Source organism: Dama dama, chromosome X (genome assembly GCF_033118175.1).
Source record: "Dama dama isolate Ldn47 chromosome X, ASM3311817v1, whole genome shotgun sequence".
Classification (NCBI taxonomy): domain Eukaryota; kingdom Metazoa; phylum Chordata; class Mammalia; order Artiodactyla; family Cervidae; genus Dama; species Dama dama.
Window position 1 is genome coordinate 83,789,323 of NC_083714.1, and position 14,856 is coordinate 83,804,178.

General features: G+C 37.7%; 1 protein-coding gene across 1 annotated transcript in view; it reads right to left on the bottom strand.

Annotated features, from left to right (window-relative positions):
* The window catches only part of GPR174 (G protein-coupled receptor 174), a 45,276-nt gene extending 35,440 nt beyond the window's left edge, over nt 1–9,836 (bottom strand). Inside the window, exon 1 of the mRNA XM_061136264.1 lies at nt 9,430–9,836. The gene's annotated coding sequence lies outside the window, so the exon portion shown is untranslated. The remainder of the gene's footprint in view (nt 1–9,429) is intronic.
* Between the last annotated feature and the right edge of the window lie 5,020 nt (nt 9,837–14,856).

Consider the following 14,856-nt stretch of genomic DNA (forward strand, 5'->3'; position numbering starts at 1 on the left):
CTCATTTATTCTGCTGTAATGTGTATAGCTATTATCCTTATTATAAGCATTTCAAACTGCAAACTTGACCAAATGTAATGCTCTCATGTGCTGAAGGAAATCTGTCAGATGAAAGACAGGTGCAACCTAATTTTCCCAGTGTGATTTCAATTCAAGCACACATGGCATTTTTACAAATTGTGTAGAGGAGCTCTGACCAAAGGAATTCAAAGTATCTATTAAGCATTAGTGTGATGATTCATACCCTATAGAAAGAAGTACCCTTAATCACACTGCTTTTACAGACAGAGAAACTGAAAACGGGAAATCTTGCTGCCTTATTCAGGTTATATCCCAAACCAGTCCCAAAGGAGCACATCTTGAAGCTCATGTCTGTAACTGGTGCCTGCTGAAAGTATGATTTAGAGTTCTAAATCAGGTGTAGATGTCTCAAGTTCTTTCTTTTGTTTCTTCTTGGATAAAGAAACATAGACATGGGTGGGGGATGAGGGGCAGGTGAGTCAGATATTATACCACTGAGCTTCAAAACTTATGTATGTTAGATTACAACTAATTCTTTCTGTAATATAGCCATAGATTGTGCTCTAAATCTGGAACATACATCCTGTAACACCAAAGCCTTGGTCTTAAGGAAAAAAATGATTCACTAATACAAATATAGCTCTACTTTCTCTTCTGATGGTTCGTGCATGTATGCATAGTTGCTCTAGTCATGACTGACTCTTTGCAACCCTATGGATGTACCCTGCCAGACCCATCTGTCCATGGGATTCTCCAGGCAAGAATACTGGAGTGGGTTGCCATTTCCTTCTCCAGGGGATTTTTTCCCCTAGGAAAGACTCAGACACACAGGAATGGCCTAACCAGGCTAAAATACTTTTTGTGTCACATCAGCTTAAATGTAAATGTGGATAGTGATTCATGCAAAACATGTCATGAAGCAATGTATTTTCTAAATATGTTTTGTATATTCAGGTTTAGTATGTGCTATTTTATCTCCCTCAAGTAAATAAGCCCCATGAGGGCAGAAGATTTATCTTATGTGACTCGTATTATTATCCATACTACACTGAAAAATTAGTCATCACACCATATAGATTGGTTAAAGAGAATTAAAGTACTTCATCTATATTTTCTATGATATCTTTTTTAAATCCATTTTTATTTCTCATTTTATGTGTTCTACTCTCTTATTTCCTAGTTTACTCAGCCCAAAACATAAAAGGACAACCTATTTTGAAATTGGTAAAACTTGACTCCTTCTGTTATAAACTCTGTTGATTTCAAATGGAAAGGGTCAAAATAGCGTGATGTGACTTTATCATATAGAGACAACCTAGCGTAATGGAAAAGGCTTTGACAACCAACAGAACTGGGTTTGAAATTTGAACAAGACAGTTGTAAAACTTTGAGTAAGTTATTTAATTTCTTTCACATTGCTTTTCCCCATCTATATGATGGGGGGAATAATAAAGTTATTCTTAAGAAGTAAGAGTTATTGTCCAATGCTTTGTGCACATCGTAAATGCACAATAAATAATAATCATTTTTATTTTTGATAGTAGAGGACTCAAAACCAATGTTAGGGCTTGTAGTATATAGGCTTAAAAATTGGTTAATCCATGAATCAGTTCTAATGAGATGGATAAAACTGGAGCCCATTATACAGAGTGAAGTAAGCCAGAAAGATAAAGACCATTACAGTATACTAACACATATATATGGAATTTAGAAAGATGGTAATGATAACCCTATATGCAAAACAGAAAAAGAGACACAGAGGTACAGAACAGACTTTTGGACTCTGTGGGAGAAGGAGAGGGTGGGATGTTTAGAGAGAACAGCATCGAAACATGTATATTATCTAGGGTGAAACAGATCACCAGCCCAGGTTGGATGCATGAGACAAGTGCTCGGGCCTGGTGCACTGGGAAGACCCAGAGGGATCGGGCCGAGAGGGAGGTGGGAGGGGGAATCGGGATAGGGAGTACATGTAAATCCATGGCTGATTCACGTCAATGTATGGCAAAAAACCACTACAATATTGTAAAGTAATTAGTCTCCAACTAATAATACAAATAAGTGGGAAAAAATTGGTTAATCCTAGGCTATAGATAGCTTATTAATTATTTAGTAGTTTTCTCTGGAGTCATTGCTAGGAAGATACATGATTTTGAATAGGGCATTAGTTCTTTGGGGAGAAAACAGCTCAAGGTTAGCCTGAATTTGATGTTGACCCTTAGACCACAGAGTTCACAGCTTGAGCTTTTTGGAGGATTTTGGAACCACTAAATGTATATCTAAACTCATAAATCATATTGGAAAATTCTAGTTATTTTTCCTTTCTTATAAAAACTAGACTGGTCTCCCAGAATTTTAATAATAGAAGAAAGTGAAAGACTCAGAATTTTTCATGAGGATAATGAAATCAATATGCTTAAGAGTGAGATTGAGCAAATCAAAATTAATTTATATTCTAAAATGAATTTTTCAAATCTAAAAAAGGGTAATGTGAAATCAAAATCTTATTTTGAAAATGCACTATTAGACAATCCATCTTTTTTTAATAAAAATGTCAAAATTTCATGGGAAAAGATAATAAATTGATTATCATTACATAAGAGTATTGTCCATTCTTTGGCCCAATGTGACAAGAGGGTTAATGCATGAATTCATTACTAGATTAGAGTTAAAATTTCCAAGGCAGTATCATAAGTCTTTGGAGATGAGTTTACTAAGATAATTCACCTTTAGTTTTAATTTCATATCAAAATATTTGCTTCAAGTTCACAAATGTGTGACTAAATGAAAAGGCTGGGGGAAAGACTGCATCTCTATCCAATGTATTAAAGCATCCTGCATATTGGAGATCATACTGCATTTGAATAGGAGCCAGCATGATTAACCATAATGCCATATTTTCCAGACTTGTTTAGCATAAGTTTTTATTCTGGCTCCATATGTTTTTTCCCAAGTCCCAGTCAAGGAGCAACTTATAACCCAGGTTAATCAACCTTAGCATCTCTTCCTTATTGAATGATGTCACAGGGGTTTTCAATTTACTGATTCCCAGAGGTCAAACAGCTTTAAATTTCCTCAGTGATTTTTTTCTCCCCATAGAAAAGATTCAGACACACAGGTGACATTTCTTAATGTTCAATTATCACAACAGTAATTTTGAATCAAGATGCTTATTAACAAGTTCAGTTCAGTCGCTCAGTCGTGTCCGACTCTTTGAGACCCCATGAATCGCAGCACACCAGGTCTCCCTGTCCATCACCAGCTCCCGGAGTTTATTCAAACTCATGTCCATCGAGTCAGTGGTGCCATCCAGCCATCTCATCCTCTGTCGTCCCCTTCTCCTCCTGCCCCCAATCCCTCCCAGCATCAGGGTCTTTTCCAAATGAGTCAACTCTTCGCATGAGGTGGCCAAATATTGGAGTTTCAGCTTCAGCATCAGTCTTCCAATGAACACCTGGGACTAATCTCCTTTAGGATGGATTGGTTGGATCCCCTTGCAGTCCAAGGGACTCTCAAGAGTCTTCTCCAACACCACAGTTCAAAAGCGTCAATTCTTCAGCGCTCAGCTTTCTTCACAGTCCAACTCTCACGTCATACATGACTACTGAAAAAGCCATAGGCTTGACTAGATGGACCTTTGTTGGTTTTTTATATGCTATCTAGTTTGGTCATAACTTTTCTTTCAAGGAGTAAGCGTCTTTTAATTTCATGGCTGCAATCACCATCTACAGTGATTTTGGAGCCCAAAGTAATTCTATGTAAAATATATTTGGGGCCATCCTCTGTGAATTCTGAGAAACAGCACTCTTGTCTCTGCTTATTGCAAAATGTATTTACAGTTGTTTTGCTTAACCAAATTTCATGGTCCAAAATTGGATGAAGTTTACACTATTTTCTGTGACCAAAATGATCTTCCAGCAATTGGTCAGAGAAAAGCTGAGCAACTCAAAATACAGAGGATGATCACACACTCTGGATAACTCAGCCCCAAAAATCTACTTTCCCTAATTAACCCGGATTGGTTATCTAGATTGATAGTTTCAAGTATGTCATATTCCTATTGTGCTTCAGCTAGGAAGAGCATCAACAGAGTGAATTTATCATATCCATTGATGGGAAATTAAAACAATTCATTTTTTAATCCTGGTAAGATTTGGAAGTCATAGACTTTCAGAGGGAAAGACATGATGTCTTGACATGGACTGTGCTTGATTTTGATAATCAAACCAGTTATTTCTATCATCAGTGGCTCTTCCAGAGAGAGGTTAATGCTAGATCAAGTGACTGAAATTTCCCTTGTTATATAGAATTAGTTTTATGAAGTATTAAAAATTAGTACTACCTAGTTTTAAGCCTAGCATTCTTAGAAAAAGAGGTCTACTTGTACTTTTAGAGTTAAAAATATATTAAGATGAAAGGAAAAATGAGTAAGCAACAACAAAATAAGAAAAAAATTAGATGCCAATCAAAATTCGATCAAACAAGATAGAAACAGATGTTATTAATATTATTATTATGGAAATATGGAGAAAATGACAAATATATCTTTAGAATATTAAGTCAGTAAAATTCTTGTTTATACAAATTAATAAGGAACAGGATAATATAGATTTTAAAATCCCCTCTGCACATCCTTACCACCCAAGAAAAAAAATAGAAATAATAATTTCTAAATTATTTTTATACTTACAAATTTAACTAACCAAGTATATTGGACAAAAACAGTAAAAGAACAACAACATTGTGTCTGCTAAAGAAAAGTTTGTTTATTGGACCCAAGTTATGCTCTTCCTTTATCAACATTAACTGAATTATTTGGATAATTATTTAACTTTCCACTGTGAGAGGCATGTATAAGCATCAAGTTATCTAACTTTGTCATATCATTGTGTTTAAAGATAACACCAGTTTTTTTGTTTCAGATTCTTTACAAGAATGCCTAGTAAATATCCTTGATTCACTAATATCACAACATATTAATGTCAAGTTGCCAAGAATGTTCATTAGTTTCAACAACTTCATTTTCCCAGAAGAAAAGAGAGAAAGAGATTTTCAACTCGTTATAGTAAATTTAGAAGACAAATTGTTTCTGTAGTTTGGAGCCACTGTCTTACTCACCTTTGTAATCAAGATGGTTTAATTATATCCATTGATGTGACCTTAATTACAAATATCAAGAAAACATGTCCTTTTGCAGTTTTGAAATTGAATTTTTTTTAAAAAATGAAACAAATTGGATAAATAATAAATCAGTCCATATGGTGCATGTCATTCGTTTTACAGCATAATTTTGGGCAGACACTTCAAAGTAGAGTAGCCACTCAGAATAACAAATTTTTAAAAATCCAATACATAGGTCACTTTGTGTCATTTAAAAAAGATTTAATACTCCAAATAGTAAATCAAAACCACTACTGTTATCCTATAAATAACTTGGAAGAATTATTTTATAATATAAAACATATCATTAGCTTTTAAGAAATATCTGGTACCATCTTGTTAGCTTATGAGAAATACATGAATCTGATCTGCCAAGAAAAGCTGAAAGGAATTTTTGCTAAATAATTATAAATATAACAATATTAAAACATTTCTTCTACTGCTAATAATATGGACAAAATCTTGTCATTGTTGCCTATAAATAGTATTTATTGTAATGAGTAAAAGCTCTTGGAAGAAACAAATATATTGTCAATTATTAAGGAAGGAATTTAGGGACTTTTGACTTGGTGGCAGACATTTGCATACATTTTAGGTACCTAATAAAATAGTAAGCATGCTGTCTGAGATACAACTGAGCCTGAATGGGCAGCCTTAGTTTATGCTCTGAATATAAGTCCTGCTTCTAGGTGACATATACTGATGATGGCCAATGATTTAAACTTTGGTTTCCTTACTAGGTAATCAGTTAGTGAAGTTCTTGAAAGGGAAATGTTGGCTGTTCAGTCCTGCCCAACTCTTTGCTACCTCATGGACTGTAGCCTGTCAAGCTCCTCTGTCCATGGAGTACTCCAGGCAAGAATACTGGAGTGGGTTGTCATGCCTACCGTCAAGGGATCTTCCTGACCCAGGGATCAAACCAGGGTCTCCTGCATTGCAGGCGGATTCTTTACCATCTGAGCCACCAAGGTGCATACCCAAATCTCCAGAGTCTATACAGATGATTTTGGTTAAGATTATGCACGTCTGATTATTTCTCAAGAAGTTTATCTGCATCTAGCTAATGCCGCTGTTGCTGTAAATGAAAGTAATGTCTGTGAAGTACACTTTCTACTCCTAACCACCTTTCAATGACTATACCAAGAGAGCCCACTTTAATATTCAAATCTCAGATTATCACCCTCTTATACAATAAACATTAGTTATAGCCAAGCCATTAACAATTGCGTCCTCTTTGGGATTCACATACTAACAATTATTATAATATTTAGCTTCCTCACACTTTATCCTAAGCCCCATATACCTGTTTTTGCCTGGTGGATACCCTGTAATCTTGATTTTCTTCTCAAATTTGGAATCTCCTAGACCTTGGGGCTTCCTTAGTACTCTCTCATGCCTTTAGCTTGGCCAAATTTATGCCCTGGCACTCAATATAGCACAAAAGTATTCAGTCCATGGCCAGGTTTGTGGCAGTGTTATATCACGGCACTTAGGGTATATCAATTTGCATTTTGAAATTTTTTTTTCCCTTAGCACAGTAGGAAACAGTGGTAAACCCCAGCAAATTAAGGTTTGCTACATTATCAGGGCCCTTGGGAGAAGCCTCAGTTGTGACCCCAGTATTGAGAGTCCATGAGTGATTTCAAAATGACATCTTTTTAACATCTCTCAATGAAAAATGAATGTGTCTGTTTATCTTCAAGCCTTGATAGGCAGTAAAATGAAATGAGCATTGGACAAAGTGTCACAAGACCTAGAATCCAGCATTTTCTGTTACAAACTCACAGTGATACTTAACCCATTCACTTCAACTATTCGGGCCTCAGCTTTTCCAATTGTAAAATGCAAACTGACAATCTATGTCACTTCTCAAAGCATAAAGCAGTCTTGATGTTCAGCACTGATCCTGTGAATGACAAGATTCAAGTATGCCTCTAATAATTTCATGTTCTCTGACTAGGGTTCTGGTGATTGATTCTTGGGACCTATGGCATAAGAGGAGGCCTTTGGAGATGTCACTTTAATGAGCAAGGGAAATAAGACCATCTATGGTCACTCTTCCAGGATTAAGTAAAGGGTCAGAAGAAGAATTTAAATTCTCTTCTCAGTTTTAGGCATCTGATTGGTGCCAAAAAGTGTCTATCAGAGAAAGACAAAAAGCATGCTTGTTTCTCCTTTTAATTTCAGCTATCTAGTGCAAGGAGATCAAACTAGTTAATCCTAAAGGAAATCAGTCCTGAATATTCGTTGGAAGGACTGATGCTGAAGCTGAAGCTCCAATACTTTGGCCACCTGATACGAGGAACTGACTCATTAGTAAAGACCCTGATGCTTGAAAAGATTGAAGGCAGGAGGAGAAGGGGACGACAAAGGATGAGATGGTTGGATTGTATCACCAACTCAATGGGCATGCATTTGAGCAAGCTCTGGAAGTTGGTGATGGACAGGGGAGCCTGGGATGCTGCAGTCCATGGGGTTGCCAAGAGTTGGACACAACTAAGCAACTGAACTGAACTGAACCTAGTATTAAGGGGGATAATTGAGCTCATTCATTCCTAAGAATCCCTAGGTGGAAATTCAGTGAACTTTTTGGAAGAATCGATGACCCTCATGTGTTTATTCACCTTTACAATATTCTATACTATATTATGCTGGCCCCAACAGAATAGATACACTAGATGGTTCCTGTCTCACAGAAATGTTACTGTAAACATTAGCAAGTCAGAGTAGTATTACATGTGTTCACAAGTGCAAAGAAAATTTTTGTAATTAAAAAAATTTCTCCCTCTGGCACAGACTTCTTGGAGGATGGCATTTATGTATTCCAAATATTCACTAGTATAGAATCTTTCCCTGGGCTAAAAAACTTAAATCCCATCTATAAGATTGGTGTTTTTGCCACCATATCTGAGATTTACAGCAGCTAAAACATTCAGAAATATATACCCCTTGCTGAATGACACAAACCTTTCTAACAAATAAATGTAGCTTTGCTAGTTGAATAAAATTTTAACTTGTTTCTTCCTTGGAAATATTATAGCATTATAATATGAAGTGCTTGCACACCACGGTCAACAGCAGAGAAGGGAGAAGGAAAATCATTTGGAATTTAATCTTGGGTCTTGTTGCACCATAAAAATATATCATTTCCTTTCTTTTAATATTGGGATGCAGTTTCTAGTGGTTACATGCTATTGATAGGCTCATCACTTAAAATTTGAGTGTGAGTGTGTTAGTTGCTCAGTAGTGTCCAACTCTTTGTGACCCAATGGATTGGGGCCCACCAGGCTCCTCCATCCGTGGGATTTTCCAGGCAAGAATACTGGTTTGGGTTGCTATTCCCTTCTCCAAGGGATCTTCCCAACCCAGGGACTTTGAAATTTTGAAGGTAACTTCATTAATATTTTCTCTTTGAGCACAAAAGAAAGACAACATGCAAACCAGAAAACAATTTCAGTTACATTTTGTCAAAATATGTTGTCAATTTTAAATGTATAACAATGTGAATTTAATTCAAAATTATTTTATCCATTGTTGACTTTATAAATATACCAATTATTTATTCTGATAGACACAGCTTATCTATGAGCAACTGTGTCTGTTATCTTTCTTATTTCCGCTCTCATTAGAAACATGTTTTTTTCTTACTGAAATATTTTGTTTGAGAGATAATTCTCTATAGCCAACAGTTATTATAATTTAAATAATAATTTAGAGTGAAAATATGTAACTTATACAAGCTAATAGGAACACACATTCATGTTGGTAAGGGTCCTCTTGTTTTCTTAATTATAGCTCATTTTGAAAATGACACAGATTTAATATTTTGACAGATAAAAATATCATTCCCAAAGAGTTATAGCAAAGAGTAGATAAAAACAATCCTGTGCATTCATATAAGCAACTCTACTTAATACAGAGTTGATTAAATCATGAATGTTCATAAGGCTATTTTTATTCAATATCAACTGATGGAAACACGTTATGAAAAACCTCTCTATGGCAAACTTATATTTCTCCAAGTTCAAAGATTCTTCCTCCCTCCCACCTCAGGTAGTCAACTGTACAATTATTTTTGTTGTGCAAATACCAAGGAAATGACATGCAAGGATGGTCCAGGTTTACTACATCCATGCCACCCTTAAATCTGACAGTTTACCCAGAATCTGGTCTGAAGAGATCAGTTGAAGACATCAAAGATGAAAGGCACAGATAACAGCTAATATGCACTTAAAAACTGGAGCTTACCGATTCAACTTCTTTCTGTTTTCTCCAGAGATATCCAAATAATTCATGTGAGAGCCACTCCAACACAGATGCTACTGATCTGTGCATCAATTTAAGCTCTTTGTTCTGAAAAAAACTAAATCCAATCTCTCTTCACTACAAATCCCCACCAAAAAAAGAAGAAAGAAAGACACAAGAGAAAGAAAGGAGGGAAAGAGGTTGGAAGGAAAGAGCAAAAAGAAAACAAAATAAAAGAAAGTCAAAAGAAAAATGAAAAAAGCAAGAGAAAAAGGAAAAATAATTATCTGCATTGCCTAACCACTATCATATTGAAAAACATGATAGTGAGATGTCAGAGTGAAATATGCAAGCCACTCTGAATACCGAACATTTCCGTTTTCCACTGGCAGCTTGAACTAACAGTTCTGCATGTTCTCTCTCTCTCTCTCTCTCTCTCTCTCTCTCTCTCTCTCCCTCTGATTAATGATGCAAGGCTAACACTATGGGCTGCACATACAGTCTGCAAAGCTTCACACTTAACAAAGAAATTCTCATTTCTATTTATAGGACCGCAGTACATTGGCTTTCAGTCTTGTGGTTGCACTCAGCTTTGAGTGTGTGGTAATACACAGCCTATATGTGAATGCAGCCTCTTTCTGAAACTAGGTTTCCTTTGGCCTCATGCATAGATAGTGGATCACTGTAATCTTTACTGTTATCTTTTCTCACAGACCCTCAATACTGTGTTCAAGTACCAAAATGGACAGCCCTGTCTAAGGATGTCCCTTCAGTTCACTTCAGTCGCTCAGTCGTGTCTGACTCTTTGCGACCCCATGAACTGTACCGCACCAGGCCTCCCTGTACATAACCAACTCCCAGAGTCCACCCAAACCCATGTCCATTGTGTTGGTGATTCCACCCAACCATCTCATCCTCTGTCATCCCCTTTTCCTCCTGCCCTCAATGTTTCCCAGGATCAGGGTCTTTTTAAATGAATCAGCTCTCCTCATCAGGTGGCCAATGTATTGGGATTTCAGGTTCAACATCAGTCCCTCCAATGAACACACAGGATTGATCTCCTTTAGGATGGATGGGTTGGATCCCCTTGCAGTCCAAGGGACTCTCAATAGCCTTCTCCAACACCACAGTTCAAAAGCATCAAATCTTCTGCACTCAGCTTTCCTTATAGTCCAACTCTCACATCCATACATGACCACTGGAAAAACCATAGCCTTGAATAGACGGACCTTCGTTGGCAAAATAATGTCTCTGATTCTTACTATGCTATCTAGGTTGGTCATAATTTCCTTCCAAGGAGCAAGCGTCTTTTAATTTCAAGGCTGCAATCACTATCCACAGTGATTTTGGAGGCCAGAAAAATAAAGTCAGCCACTATTTCCCCATCTATTTGCCATGAAGTGATGGGACCAGATGCCATGATCTTAGTTTTCTGAATGTTGATCTTTAAGCCAACTTTTTCACTCTCTTTCACTTTCATCAAGAGGCTCTTTAGTTCTTCTTCACTTTCTGCAATAAGGGTGGTGTCATTTGCACATCTGAGATTATTGATATTTCTCCCGACAATCTTGATTCCAGCTTGTGCTTGATTCCAGCCCAGGGTTTCTCATGATGTACTCTGCATATAAGTTAAATAAGCAGGGTGACAATATATTCCTTGACATACTCCTTTTCCTATTTGGAAACAGTCTGTTGTTCCATGCCCAGTTCTAACTGTTGCTTCCTGACCTATATACAGGTTTCTCAAGAGGCAGGGTTAGGGTTAGTACTTGGATGCAATCTCAAAGACAACAGAATGATCTCTGTTTGTTTCCAAGGCAAACCATTTAATATCAGGGTATTGCCCTGACCAGTAATGCTGAAGAAGCGGAAGTTGAACTGTTCTATGAAGATCTACAAGACCTGCTAGAACTAACATCCAAAAAAGATGTCCTTTTCATTATAGGGGACTGTAATGCAAAAGTAAGAAGTCAAGAAACACCTGGAGTAACAGGCAAATTTGGTCTTGGAGTACAGAATGAAGCAAGGCAAAGGCTAACAGAGTTCTGCCAAGAGAATGCACTAGTAATAGCAAACACCCTCTTCCAACAACATAAGAAAAGATTCTACACATGGAAATCACCAGATGGTCAACACTGAAATCAGATTGATTATATCCTTTGCAGCCAAAGATGGAGAAGCTCTATACAGTTAGCAAAAATAAGACTGGGAGCAGACTGTAGCTCAGACCATGAACTCCTTATTGCCAAATTCAGACTTAAATTGAAGAAAGTGGAGAAAACCACTAGACCATTCAGGTATGACCTAAATCAAATCCCTTATGACTATACAGTGGAAGTGAGAAATAGATTTAAGGAACTAGATCTGATAGACAGAGTGCCTGATGAACTATGGACGGAGGTTCGTGACATTGTACAGGAGACAGGGAGCAAGACCATCCCCAAGAAAAAGAAATGCAAAAAAGCAAAATTGCTGTCTGAGGAGGCCTTACAAATAGCTGTGAAAAGAAGAAAAGGAAAAAGCAAAGGAGAATGCAGCGTTCCAGAGAATAGCAAGGAGAGATAATAAAGCCTTCCTCAGCAATCAATGCAAAGAAATAGAGGAAAACAATAGAATCGGAAAGACTAGAGATCCCTTTCAAGAGGATGTCCCTTAGGTAGCTCCAAATAAGAGAGGTCAAGCTACGGATGGCCTCTGTCTAGAGTATTCTTTTATGTTTAAATCTTCAAAGTCTTAACAATGAAATAAATATCCTACTCCTTAAGAGGTTTGGAGATACTTAACTGACCACATCCTGTCCACCCACTCCCCATTTCCCTCAGAACCCTTGTGACCAGGAAGTGTAGGTAAGCACTCATCTCCTCTCGGTTTAGGGAGGACTGAGTGAAAACAGGCTTGTTTCCTGTAGCCAATATTCATAGCCACAACCTCTTGAAGATGGAACCTTGGAGCCCCAGAGCTTAGTACCATACTGTATTAGGCACCTAATACTCTACTACTGGCCTTCCCCAGGGGCTCAGTGGTAAAGAATCTACCTGCCAATGAAGGAGACGCAGGAGATGTGGGTTTACCTCTGGGTTGGGAAGATCCCCTAGAGGAGGAAATGGCAACTCACTCCAGTATTCTTGCCTGGAGAATCCCATGGACAGAAGAGCCTGTCAGGCTGCAGTTCATAGGGTTGCAAAGAATTGGACATGACTTAGTGAATGAACATACACACATACTCTACCATATTACCACCATCAGAACCACTGGAAGATGAACAAGAGACAGCTAAAAGCATTTCCCAAGACTTGATCTTTAGATCAGAGAGAGGGAATTTTTCATGTAGGCCATAGGAGAAAGAAGTATGTTGGTGCAGGTCCAGTCTCACTCCAGGACATATCTGTGTGATATACTGTATGGAGAACCTGTAGGGCTCTACTTTAAAATGCTTCCTTCACTAATGTCTGAAACACCAGCCTTTTGGAGGTAAGCATTTCTTCTTTTTAAAGTTGATTTTCCAATCCTGATGCTCACTTAGAAATAGACTTCCTTAAAAATCTTAGTGTAAATGAGTTAATTAGAATTGAAAAGACAGAAGTAGATGGTGGGAATAAGTCATAAAGGAAAACTGAAGAGATTCCAGGATGGGAAAACTAAGCTGCCAAAAATAGTCTTTAATGACTTTACACTAGGATAGCTATGGTGAGAATAGTCCTGAGGTAGTTGGGGAAAAATAAGGTGGGGGGAGAAGAGTAAATTAATCTAAATTTGCCTTAAGTCAGGTATGCTGACAATAGACCAAAATATATTACCCCTGCTTTGTCTTTTTACTCTGTACTCCAAGGTCTGGCAGGATATGGGGGTAATGATTTGTTTGTTTATTTTAAGAAAAGTTCTTATTTGTTTTGGTTTTCTCTAGAGTTTATTACAGTGCTCTTTCCCTCTCACACTCCATTCAGCAAATATTTATTTCAAAATTGCTAAATGAAGACTAGTGGATCAAATGCAGCTTGGGAGGAGGGAATGAGGGGGAAAGTGTGGGAAGGGAGTGATAGCAAAGGGCAGGGTATCACTTTCGAACAAATTTTTAGCATCTAGTTAGCCAGATAAGACATTATGCAATTGCCACAAATATGAAGCAACGTAGATGTGATAAGGGTTTAATAATGTCACATTTAAGGTTGCAAGATTTCACAGCAGAAGTCAAGTAATGACTGGAGTGAGAAGTGGAAATTCAGGATGGAACTTAGGAAAGCATTACAAGAGAAGGAGACAGTAGGCTGAGTATGCTAAGAATGGCAGGATTTCAATAAGTAAATAATCAGTTCAGTTCAGTCACTCAGTCATGTCCAACTGTTTGTGACCCCATGGACTGCAGCATGCCAGGCCTCCCTGTCCATCACCAACTTCTGGAGTTTACTCAAACTCATGTCCATTGAGTCAGTGATGCCATCCAACCATCTCATCCTCTGTCGACCCCTTCTCCTCCTGCTTTCAATCTTTCCCAGCATCAGGGTCTTTTCAAATGAGTCAGCTCCTTGCATCAGGTGGCCAAGTTTGGAGTTTCAGCTTCAACATCAGTCCTTCCAGTGAACACCCAAGACTGATATCCTTTAGGATGGACTGGTTGGATCTCCTTGCAGTCCAAGGGACTCTCAAGAGTCTTCTCCAACACCACAGTTCAAAAGCATCAATTCTTCGATGCTCAGCTCTCTTTACAGTCCAACTCTCACATCCATACATGACTACTGGAAAAATCATAGACTTGACTAACGTCTCTGCTTTTTAATATGCTGTCTAGGTTGGGCATAACTTTCCTTCTAAGGAGTAAGTATTTAATTTCATGGCAGCAGTCATCATCTGCAGTGATTTTGGAGCCCAAAAAAAATTAAGTCAGCCACTCTTTCCACTGTTTCCCCATCCATTTGCCATGAAGTGATGGGACCAGATGCCATGATCTTCATTTTCTGAATGTTGAGCTTTAAGCCAACTTTTTCACTCTTCTGTTTCACTTTCATCAAGAGGCTCTTTAGTTCTTCTTCACTTTCTGCCATAAGGGTGGTGTCATCTGCATATCTGAGGTTATCGATATTTCTCCCGACAATCTTGATTCCAGCTTGTGCTTCATCCAGTCCAGCATTTCTTATGATGTACTCTGCATATAAGTAAAATGAGAAGGGTGAAGATATACAGCCTTGACACATTCTTTTCCCGATTTGGAATCATTCTGCTGTTTCACGTCCAGTTCTAACTGTTGCTTCTTGACTTGAATACAGATTTCTCATGAGACAGGTTAGGCGGTCTGGTATTCCCATCTCTTTAAGAATTTTCCATAGTTTGTTGTGATTCACATAGTCAAAAACTTTGGCATAGTCAATAAAAGAGAAGTAGGTGTTTTTTTCTGGAACTCTCTTGCTTTTTCCATGATCCAAAGGATGTTGGCAA